Source organism: Medicago sativa, chromosome 3, assembly GCF_051527215.1.
Source record: "Medicago sativa cultivar Bolivia chromosome 3, Bolivia_mono, whole genome shotgun sequence".
In the NCBI taxonomy this organism is placed as follows: Eukaryota; Viridiplantae; Streptophyta; class Magnoliopsida; order Fabales; family Fabaceae; genus Medicago; species Medicago sativa.
This window is the reverse complement of record NC_140751.1, coordinates 7,639,602-7,651,520: the sequence shown is the minus strand read 5'-3', so window position 1 is coordinate 7,651,520 and position 11,919 is coordinate 7,639,602. Positions and strand designations below refer to the sequence as shown.

The window sequence follows — 11,919 nt, the reverse complement described above, 5'->3', positions numbered from 1 at the left end:
AAAGACATGAATTTTTTGGAGACTTTGATGTAGCCATATTTATAAACATAGATCGTCTGCCGTTTTAATGTATTATATGACACTGAGACATATATAAATTGAGATTTCTGCTAATGTCAAAAACATATGACAGTGACAAATATCTGACACTGAGACATATTAATGTATTATAAATAGATTATATAAAAATGAATATTTTATCTATAAAAGATCTAAATTAAGAGTAAATATATATGTGCATCTAAATTGCACCATTTCTAAATAAATTTAGGATGGTCTCTTGTGTGTTGCACCCACTAAGACATGGACACCAATATGTTGACATTGCTGAAACAAATGACACCGACAATGACACATATGTCACTACAATGACACATATATGCTTAGTTGTACCAAAATAACACAATTTTTATTTTTTTTTTCCTTCTCCTAAAAAAAATAATGTTTTTAGAAAGAGAAATGATATTTGTACAACCATTTTTTGACAGCTTTTGTGATAACTTTCTCTCTCATACTTACATTATGTTTTTACTTTCTATCTCTATTGCTTTGGAATTTGTCTCAATACCTCTTTTTCTTTGTAAAATTATGATTGTCCCAAAAATTGTCAATCAAAAGGTTGTTCAAATAACACGATTTCTTTTAGAAATTAAAAGAAAGATGGTTGTCTCTTTTTTTCCTTCATAAAAAAATATGGTTGTCGTTAACAATGACAAGTTGTATTTAACATGACACAAGAAACAAACTTTAACAGAAAAAATAAATTTTAAGTTTAAAGTAGGGTTTTGCTAGAAGACACCAATGAATGTGTCTTTTAGCAATTCACACCTCAATGTGTGATTATCAGTTTTTTAGTTATAACTAGTTAAAAGACACTTTCATAAAAATTAATTGGTGCCTTTTAGTAAATGTCTATAAAATAATTTGTTAAAAGACATCTTCATAAATAGTGTCTTCTAGTAAAACTTTTAAAGTAAATATATTTTTAAGCTAGGGGCTTATTTATCAATCCAAAAAAGTAATATATTTCTCTCTCTTCTATATGAATAGCCTTGCAGGTGATTTTAATAAGAAAAGTTTTGAAAAAAAAAAGTTAATGTTTCTAGCATTACCTTCCTTCAACTATGAACATTAACTACCGTGAAAAAGAAAAAAATTATGCTATATGGTACGACAACTTTGTCGCACCTTTTGCACGAATAGCTTTAGCCCGTATATATACTCACACATCATGCTGTTTATCAATTTATTTGACAAAAGTAAATTAAAATATTGATTTTTGACATAGGTAAAATAAATAATAAACTAGTGTTTTATTTTTTTTCACAATATGAATTGTAGTGTCTTTGTTATGGATTTACTATAAAATATTATCCACCAACCGCTTCCACCGATTCTCCATTTAGTTTGCGGTGGTGCTCCTGCAACAATAAGAGCCAGGAGACTTGGCAGGTTATATGTATCATCCTTTCAAAACATTGTAGCGTGAATTCAACAAAGCCTGTACGGTCTGTATCACACAGAACAGCATAGTCATTCTATTTTTTGCTATCAAAGGCAAGTGCAGTAACCAAAAACCAAAACTTCGTGTTAAAGTGATAAGGAAAATTACCATTTAAATTAATGGAGAATAAGAAAGAGAAAGATGTCTGGAATTGAACTTTAAGAATCGTGCAAATTGTGCGACAAATGTTGTCGTACCATTAATCATTTTCCGAAAAAAAAATATCAAAGAATCTTAGTTGACGGTCAGCAATGCATTAGTTCATTCAGTGCGCTCACGTGTTCAAGGAGGTCGTGATCCTCCAAATATTGTTTTCTCTAATTTTCATAGTCTTTTGATCAAATAGTCGAGTGATTGTAACTCACATGTTTTAAATGTGTAGAAGTGGGATGTCAGAGATTTGTCCTTGTCTCTACATATATTATACAATTTCTCTACTAAGGATCCAGCGAATTAAATCATCATGAATACTGACTCAAATTGATATAAAAATTGTGTGTTTAAATTTGATATTCAATTAATTATTTTTTTTTGCAAAATTGGTTATGATTCGACAAAAATTGATATTTAATAAATTAGTTTTTGCTAAAAATGAGTTGATTCAAAGTCATTTATGTTTAAAGTATCACACTCTCGACAAAGACCATTGATTAGTTGATTGTGGTGTTCTAGTTACATTTGAATATCTATACCTATTAATAAAGGAAACTAGCGTCCAGACGGGCACTCCCGTGCCCGTCTGTCCGCTTTTTCTATTGCGCATACAATAATTAACCACATATTTGTTTGTAATGCATAACTACTTCACAATAATTGTAAAGATATGAACAGTTAATAGTAGCATGAATTAAATCTAGTGATCCGAACCAAATTCAAAAAGGTGTGTAACTTGAATCAGAGCAAATGTATTGGAAAAGCTCTTAGTAGCCATACCACGATCAAGTTGGCTTTGAACATTCCCCTTGTTCGCTACCCTTTTACCAAGTATATGGACAGCCCGTGAAACCTAAATCCAACAATATGCAATACTAATTGTATCTCTTTCTATCTTCAGTTGAGCATAGTTTCTTGGATTCCCTCCCTTTTCTGTTCTAATAATAGTGTATCATTAAAATTTTCTAAATATATTTGTAATTCAGAAAACCAAACCAACAATGGTTTAGATAAGTTCCCAAGTGTTTTTACTTCTAGACTCATCTGAAAATCTCTATATAGCAGTTAAAGAACTCCAATCATTCTCTCCTTCAACTTCACTTAGAATATGATTTAGTGAAAAAGGAAAGAATAGAAAAGGTTACTCGCTCGCCCCAAAATAAAGTGATCCTTCCACCTCTCTATTTGTCTTGCCCTATACTCTCTGAAAAATGAAGAAAAAGAAAGAAATAAAAGATTGAAAACCAAAATAAATTACATCATTTTTTCACACTTAAAAAAAAAAAAAGGAAGTCAGATGTATCTCACCATAATTTATGTGTGATCATCGTTAGAAATCATTTTCACCATCTTCCAAATTGCTCTCTTTCTCTCACAAAATATAAATGATCGGTGTTGTTGTGCCAAGGGTTGGCCACCACGGTCTCTCACTCTCTCTTCAATGTTGTTGTTGTTGAAAACCCAAAGTTGTTCCCTATTCACAATGAAGAAGTTAACTATGAATAGTAATCAATGTTCATAAGGATCAATATATACATGGAAATGAGTAAATGAACAACCCTTGCAAAGCAAGAAATCAAGGAGAAGGCAATATGAACATGAAGTCCGGTAAAATGTAGCTAATTGATAAAAGAAAGTTTTATTTCTGAAAGCAATAATAAATTAAATCAACGTGACTTTGTAACAAAAAAAAAATGTGATCAAGAGATGTAATGATCATTGCAGTTCAGAAAGGCCATATGGCCCCTTAAATTAGTTGACTAATTTAAAGGTAATATTTGCGCACACCAAGTTAGTCAATGAAATATGGTTAGGAATGGCTATTAAATGTATTAGCATGTATAAAGTGTCGATATATACGCAGAGACACTAACATGTGAACAGCGACAATTATTTGAGAAATAACACAATTAAATGTAATAATATGTATCTATTTCATATCGAATATGGGGACGTTTCGGACACCAGACACACATATGATGGTAAGCGCTGATGCTACATAAATTAGCATTGCAATTCACTAAATGAAAATTTTACATTCACTTCAACTGACATGAAGGACGACACGATAATATCTTCAATGCCCATGTGATCCCAACCTTGACCTCTTCAAGACTAATGCTTTGTTTGGTAACACAAATAAGCTAGCTTATAAACTTGTTTTTGATAGGTTGAGACATGTTTAGTAAAAACTTTTTATATAAAAAAATTAACAGACACTAATAAAACAAATAAGAACATAAAAAAAAAGTAATCCAAACAAAAATATTTACATATTGAAAGAAGAACAGTATATACCTTTCCTGAAATAGGGAAGAAAGAACAGGAAAGTTTTCTCATCTCTACGTTAGCATAGCATGTCCATCGCCATCTCCCGGTTAAAAACTTGTCCCCCACAGTACCGACTACTTTGTGACTTCTTCAAAGCCACCAAAATGTCTCAACTTCTCTATGAATAAAGTGGCTGATGAAAAATGTGGCCTTGATGCCCCACTCCTTTCCTATTTCTTCATCTTTTCTCTGTCTTTACAAAACCAAGTGTAAAAAAGATCATTTGGTAAGGATGAAATTGGAATGATAAAAATCGAAATCAAAGGTCCACATCCTTTTTTTAGTCTATGGATAAAGATATAGATTAAAATGACTTAATATGAAAAACTAATTCTCTCAAAAACATAAAATATGAAAAACATACTTGAAGGGAACGATATATGTGTCCATTGTAAATTAGAAAATATATAATTGTCAAATCTAAAAAAAGAAATATCATGAAGAATAAAAACTGCTAATCACAAAGAAGTCTCATATTATAACTCAATAATGAGTATAGTCTTGAGTCTTCTAAACTCGTGATATATGTTTGATATGAAAGTGTCTCTATTGCATGAAAGAAGCATTTAATCACAAAGAAGCTTTTTTAGTACAATTGTTTATCTTTCTTATTCTCAAACTGTAAGTAGTTTTTGCAAATACCCATCTGATTCACATATCATGCAGAAGACAGCATAAAATGTAAATGCTGGAGTGATTTAATTGAATATGTTATTTATATTGATTTTAAAACACACGGGAAAAAAAGTTGCTATGCAAATACAGGACACATAACATTTAGTTTTATAAATTCAAGTGATCGTAATCATATCATAATCGTAATTTCATTAATCCTATCTACTCCAAGCCTAAAAACCATACTTTTTGGCGGTCAAATATGTTCACGTGATGATAAGATAATGAAGGCAACTTCTTATGAAAAAAAAAGGAACAAATCGAAGATGAAACAAAAATTGTAAACCTGCAAAGTAGAAAGACTTAATTCATCTCACTTTCTCTTTCTCTCATGGATGGTTTCTGCGTCGTCGCTCTATTTCTAGAATTTGTTTAGAAATGAGAGAAAGAAGTAAAAAAAAAAATTTGAGCCAGAGTTTTTCCACAATTGATATTTTTCTAGGGGATCAAATGGTAACCGACTTTGTTCAAGGAGCAGTTGCATTTTGATTTTTGAAATATGGTAACCTCCTTCCATTTCTTTAGTGATTTTTTTTCTTTAATAATTGTCATCGTGTGTGTGATCATTAGTGGGTAAGGCAGACTTTTTTTTTAATAACTGTCATCAAGGGTATTTTGGGATTTACCAAAAAAGGCTACACCAAACAATAGTATTGCCTTTATTAATAGGTATAGATACAATATTTACTCTTCTTTGTTTAATTTAATTTTCACATAACTTTGCATATGGATCACATGAAATATGCATATCCTTATAAGTTCAGGGTAAATAACACATATTAAAACATAGATAATATAAACATAGATTTAAAAAAATTGCATTTTAAATCATACTCAACAACTTAAAATCAGAATCAGAAGCATTACTGCTAATATTGTATTTTTATCATCACTAATATTGCATTTTTGTCTATTGGTGGTGCTTGATGGGGAGGTCAAACATGAAATCAGGATCAGAAGCATTTCTCATTTTTTTTGCATTTTATTTGATTGAAATGAATTTTATTAGTCGTTAATCAAAAAACCCAAATTGTACGGGAAAAAGGCTATAAAATATCATTTAAAATTATATCATTTAAAATAAAAAAAGTTGATTACCTTTTAAGAATTGCAGCTAATTCTTCGTACATTCCTTTATCAATAATTTATTGTCTTTCAAAAAACTACAAATTAATTACAGAATGTTAAATGCAAATATAATTTATGGAACACCATGTAGAAGAGTACTATATAAAGCTTATAACAAAAAAAAAAAAATATCAATAAAGATATCTTGCTTTAACTTAGATGTTGTAGATTGATAGTTGTCCGTAGTTAATGGATTGTGCAAATTGCTAAAATAAATAAATTAGTTAACAAATTTTATTTTATATATGAGGGTAATTATTGATTTGTCTCAAAGTTGAATAAGTGATACATAATATATTTGGTAAATAATATTTTTCCAAATTAATGCAGTAAATACCTATTTTTTCTTTGAATCAATATTTCTCTTTTCACAACACATATGTGTTTTATCTATTATTATTGTTGAACCCCACCCAAAAGAGTACACCTTCAGACGATGAATCTATTATTAAAAAAAATATTAAGTGTTATTGAAATGATGATAAGGAAGTGCTTTAGACGATAAATATTTGTTTCATAGGAAGACGTGGTTTTCGACACTTAATTATCTCATATTGCCCTCTAGCGTCCAAACATGCATGTTTGTCCACCTTTTCTACTGCGTTAAAGTATATATACACCTGACTATGTTTATCTGTATAGATTAATATATAGTATTGACATATAAATATAATTCATTTAACACCATCTAAAAGAGTAATTAGAACATGATGAATAGAGATCTAAACTTGAATTTATCTTTAGAAAAAAGGAATAGAGGGTTAGTTGAGTCTTCTGTCGTATTTTTCCTTCAACACTTCTTTGTCACAAAACCTTTTCATGGTGAAAAAACTGTCATTTCTATTTCGCTAGAATTCACTCCGGTATATCTAATTAGATGCAAATTTTTAATGAAGTAACCAAATTTCAACGAAAAAAAAACGATATATAATACGATACAAATTTAGTAAAACAAATAAAAAGGGTTGTGCATTGAGTTTCATGATAATCACAAAACGTGATATTTAATATTTATGAAGCATCAATAGCCACTGTGAAAGAAGAGAGGTTTTTTTTTGTTCAAAAGAATCATAATCTTTTTAATCCCAAACCCATACAAAAATGGACGTCAGACTCTCTAATCCAAACCCATACAAAAATATTGCTCATTTAGTGTTTCATGCAAAAAATGGAATGAAGACAAAGTTTTCAAATCCCTCTATCAAGAAGCGTATAATCTTTTTTCACTTGGTTATCATGTCATTTATTTATATGACCCAATGTGAGAATATCATCATGATACAAATTATAGGCAAAAAAGAAATAAAATAACGAAAGATAAAATTACTAAATGTAGAAGGAAATAAAAAATTGGAATCTTTCAAATAGAAGAAAACCAAAAAATGTGTGAGAAAGAGCATAAAAGAGTGAGAATAGGGGGGGTTGCACCCTCTGCGAAGCCACCGTGAGTCTAGCTTCACTCTCACTGCCACCGTGAGTCTAGCTTCACTCTCACTGCCACCGTGTCGGTGACCTAATTTCTTACATTGTGTATCCTTTCTTAGTAAAATGCATTATGTTGGGTCTTTAATTTTGAGCCAACTCATAGATGAAACACAAAATTAAAGAAAAAATGATAAGAAAATAGAAGCATGAAATAGAAACAAAAATATAGAAGTATACAAATTGAAGAGTGTATTGTTAAAATTAAAATTATTGAACAACATAATTGAAGAATATGAAACTCCATTTAGACTCCTCCATGGAGTGGTGCCGAGATATTGGTATATGAGATGATTTCTTTTTGATGAAGGATTAAAAACCTGTAATAGAAAATCAAAAGGAGGAATGAGCATATAAAAAAAGGGAATACAGTTAGGACTGAGGAAAGAAAATTGAAGAAACAAATGGTAGAAAATCCCTACAATTGTAAAGGTTGCACCGTTGCCGCTGTGATAACCCATTGTACTCACAATTGATGATGCCTCCTTGGTCTTCCAATCAACCACATTGCTTCTCTTTGCTGGCAGCCAAGAATAACACCACCCTCCCCGTGAAAGAGCAACGTTCACAATGTTGCTGCCTTCACCACATATACCTGAATCTCAGTTTTCCTGTTAAAAAACATTGTTGCGATGCTCCATTGATATTCATAAATCCTGATTTCTTCCTATTTTTGTTATCTCACTGTTTCGGACCATTCCTCAAGACGCCCTAATACCTCTCATGTTTATATACCGCTCTCAATTAATGTTTTTGAAATATTAGTTAGAATAAAATAAGAAGATTAAATAGAAAAACATAATGAAAAAATGAACAAAAAACCCTTAGCTTGGTACAATTAAGTTCTTTTAGCATACATTGAAAACAATAAGAAAACATCTACGTCTATCTTGGATGATGGCAACACCTCTACTCATCCCCTTCATCCCCTTCCATGATCTTGTAGACTGCTTCATATGGAAACAGGAAAAAAAAAAATTAGCCATTATTAAAGAGATAAAATAGTAGACGATAATGATTTGAGAGAAATTCAACCTAAAAATCATCCATATATAAGAGATGGTGATAGGATATTCAAGCTATGAGCACAAACACATATATTGGACACAACACTGAGATATCGACACATGTAAATTTTTAAAAAGATATAGACGAACCTAATATATGATCTCTGCGGTGTAACATGTACCCTTTGTTGCAATTTTGTTATGCGTGACCACCAAATTTAGATGCATCTTTGACTTCATCAATGGACCAATATTGATCTTGCCCATTTTATTACCAAGAATATAAAAACAATTCAACCAAGCAAAAATATATAAAACCTTGGAATGTTTCCGATGTGTTATGTGTAAATATGATCTCATCATAGTTCATGTTGAAGAATAGGATGTGTTGTGCTATTGTCCACTTCCTGCATGCGTGTTGTGCTATTGCCCACTTCCTGCATGTGTGTTGTGGATCGATTAAAAATTAGTATATTGAGTATTTGACAAAAGTTCTGTTGCAAACACACCAGAAGAGACCGTATAGTCACAAAGCATATGCATAGAATTTGAGTATTTGACAAAATAGATATCCCCACTCACCATGTTTTTTTTTGTGAATAATTTTCTTTCCATTGATTCAATTTTTGATGTACACAAAGCTGTGACGTATATCAATAAGATGTACTAACATCGCAATTCACCAAATGGTAATTACCTTCATCAAGGCGTCAAAGAAATTATTCATTGATCCATGCAATCCAAATGCCTTTATTTCACTCTCGCAAATAAAAATTGATATCTTCATTGCATAAAATTGCAAACAATAAAAGCAAATTAAAAAAAATCAATCTAGAAAAAAGCATTATAGAAAAAGCAGAGCACTACACAAAAATGGGGAAGCAATTCTCCCTCTCTCCATATTTCTTTCTCGTTTCTATACGTTCAAGCCATTGCTCCCAAATCCATGCTGCCTTGCCTCTAACATCCCCCTTACGTTGGAAGTAAGAACGATTTACTGTGAGTGGACAACATCATTCCAAGAAGAAATGAATTAAAGGAGAGATAGGAATAACAATGGATAGAGAAGTGTTAATAAAAAAATGGTTGAATTGATGATTGTTTGTAGCAGATATGTGTTTTTGAAAGAGTAAAATGGGGAAGTAGTTATTAGCAATTGTGTAAGGTGAGAAGTTTATGGGAAGAACCGTATTAAAAACTAATTGATTGTGTGTGATGAGAAGTTAATAGGTGGAAAATATAACTGAAAGGGCATTTTGGGATTTTTAAAAAAAGGCTACACCAAAAAATAGTATCTATACCTATTAATAAAGGAAATACTATTTTTTGGTGTAGCCTTTTTTTAAAAATCCCAAAATGCCCTTTCAGTTATATTTTCCACCTATTAACTTCTCATCACACACAATCAATTAGTTTTTAATACGGTTCTTCCCATAAACTTCTCACCTTACACAATTGCTAATAACTACTTCCCCATTTTACTCTTTCAAAAACACATATCTGCTACAAACAATCATCAATTCAACCATTTTTTTATTAACACTTCTCTATCCATTGTTATTCCTATCTCTCCTTTAATTCATTTCTTCTTGGAATGATGTTGTCCACTCACAGTAAATCGTTCTTACTTCCAACGTAAGGGGGATGTTAGAGGCAAGGCAGCATGGATTTGGGAGCAATGGCTTGAACGTATAGAAACGAGAAAGAAATATGGAGAGAGGGAGAATTGCTTCCCCATTTTTGTGTAGTGCTCTGCTTTTTCTATAATGCTTTTTTCTAGATTGATTTTTTTTAATTTGCTTTTATTGTTTGCAATTTTATGCAATGAAGATATCAATTTTTATTTGCGAGAGTGAAATAAAGGCATTTGGATTGCATGGATCAATGAATAATTTCTTTGACGCCTTGATGAAGGTAATTACCATTTGGTGAATTGCGATGTTAGTACATCTTATTGATATACGTCACAGCTTTGTGTACATCAAAAATTGAATCAATAGAAAGAAAATTATTCACAAAAAAAAACATGGTGAGTGGGGATATCTATTTTGTCAAATACTCAAATTCTATGCATATGCTTTGTGACTATACGGTCTCTTCTGGTGTGTTTGCAACAGAACTTTTGTCAAATACTCAATATACTAATTTTTAATCGATCCACAACACACATGCAGGAAGTGGGCAATAGCACAACACGCATGCAGGAAGTGGACAATAGCACAACACATCCTATTCTTCAACATGAACTATGATGAGATCATATTTACACATAACACATCGGAAACATTCCAAGGTTTTATATATTTTTGCTTGGTTGAATTGTTTTTATATTCTTGGTAATAAAATGGGCAAGATCAATATTGGTCCATTGATGAAGTCAAAGATGCATCTAAATTTGGTGGTCACGCATAACAAAATTGCAACAAAGGGTACATGTTACACCGCAGAGATCATATATTAGGTTCGTCTATATCTTTTTAAAAATTTACATGTGTCGATATCTCAGTGTTGTGTCCAATATATGTGTTTGTGCTCATAGCTTGAATATCCTATCACCATCTCTTATATATGGATGATTTTTAGGTTGAATTTCTCTCAAATCATTATCGTCTACTATTTTATCTCTTTAATAATGGCTAATTTTTTTTTTTTCCTGTTTCCATATGAAGCAGTCTACAAGATCATGGAAGGGGATGAAGGGGATGAGTAGAGGTGTTGCCATCATCCAAGATAGACGTAGATGTTTTCTTATTGTTTTCAATGTATGCTAAAAGAACTTAATTGTACCAAGCTAAGGGTTTTTTGTTCATTTTTTCATTATGTTTTTCTATTTAATCTTCTTATTTTATTCTAACTAATATTTCAAAAACATTAATTGAGAGCGGTATATAAACATGAGAGGTATTAGGGCGTCTTGAGGAATGGTCCGAAACAGTGAGATAACAAAAATAGGAAGAAATCAGGATTTATGAATATCAATGGAGCATCGCAACAATGTTTTTTAACAGGAAAACTGAGATTCAGGTATATGTGGTGAAGGCAGCAACATTGTGAACGTTGCTCTTTCACGGGGAGGGTGGTGTTATTCTTGGCTGCCAGCAAAGAGAAGCAATGTGGTTGATTGGAAGACCAAGGAGGCATCATCAATTGTGAGTACAATGGGTTATCACAGCGGCAACGGTGCAACCTTTACAATTGTAGGGATTTTCTACCATTTGTTTCTTCAATTTTCTTTCCTCAGTCCTAACTGTATTCCCTTTTTTTATATGCTCATTCCTCCTTTTGATTTTCTATTACAGGTTTTTAATCCTTCATCAAAAAGAAATCATCTCATATACCAATATCTCGGCACCACTCCATGGAGGAGTCTAAATGGAGTTTCATATTCTTCAATTATGTTGTTCAATAATTTTAATTTTAACAATACACTCTTCAATTTGTATACTTCTATATTTTTGTTTCTATTTCATGCTTCTATTTTCTTATCATTTTTTCTTTAATTTTGTGTTTCATCTATGAGTTGGCTCAAAATTAAAGACCCAACATAATGCATTTTACTAAGAAAGGATACACAATGTAAGAAATTAGGTCACCGACACGGTGGCAGTGAGAGTGAAGCTAGACTCACGGTGGCAGTGA

The 11,919-nt window shown here is 31.4% G+C and overlaps 1 protein-coding gene and 3 long non-coding RNA genes across 8 annotated transcripts in view; 1 reads left to right on the top strand and 3 right to left on the bottom strand.

Annotated features, from left to right (window-relative positions):
- The window catches only part of LOC146935365 (F-box/kelch-repeat protein At3g23880-like), a 28,132-nt gene that overhangs the window by 4,358 nt on the left and 11,855 nt on the right, over positions 1–11,919 (bottom strand). The gene's annotated exons all lie outside the window — the stretch shown is intronic.
- LOC146935368 (uncharacterized) lies at positions 2,286–3,131 on the bottom strand. The gene is made up of 2 exons (XR_015033083.1): positions 2,966–3,131; positions 2,286–2,861 (listed from the first exon to the last, which is right to left on the bottom strand). It is a non-coding gene; the product is annotated as an uncharacterized LOC146935368 (long non-coding RNA).
- Positions 7,405–9,518, bottom strand: LOC146935367 (uncharacterized). Of its 4 annotated transcripts, none has more exons than XR_015030202.1 (5): positions 9,148–9,518; positions 8,863–9,061; positions 8,431–8,717; positions 7,696–8,220; positions 7,405–7,593 (listed from the first exon to the last, which is right to left on the bottom strand). It is a non-coding gene; the product is annotated as an uncharacterized LOC146935367 (long non-coding RNA). The 4 variants fall into 4 exon arrangements; XR_015030201.1 differs by having other exon boundaries at positions 8,978–9,061; positions 9,148–9,497; XR_015030200.1 differs by having other exon boundaries at positions 8,863–9,497.
- LOC146935366 (uncharacterized) lies at positions 9,622–11,768 on the top strand. 2 transcript variants are annotated; one of them, XR_015033082.1, is made up of 5 exons: positions 9,622–10,024; positions 10,111–10,194; positions 10,455–10,741; positions 10,953–11,477; positions 11,580–11,768. It is a non-coding gene; the product is annotated as an uncharacterized LOC146935366 (long non-coding RNA). The 2 variants fall into 2 exon arrangements; XR_015033081.1 differs by having other exon boundaries at positions 9,624–10,194.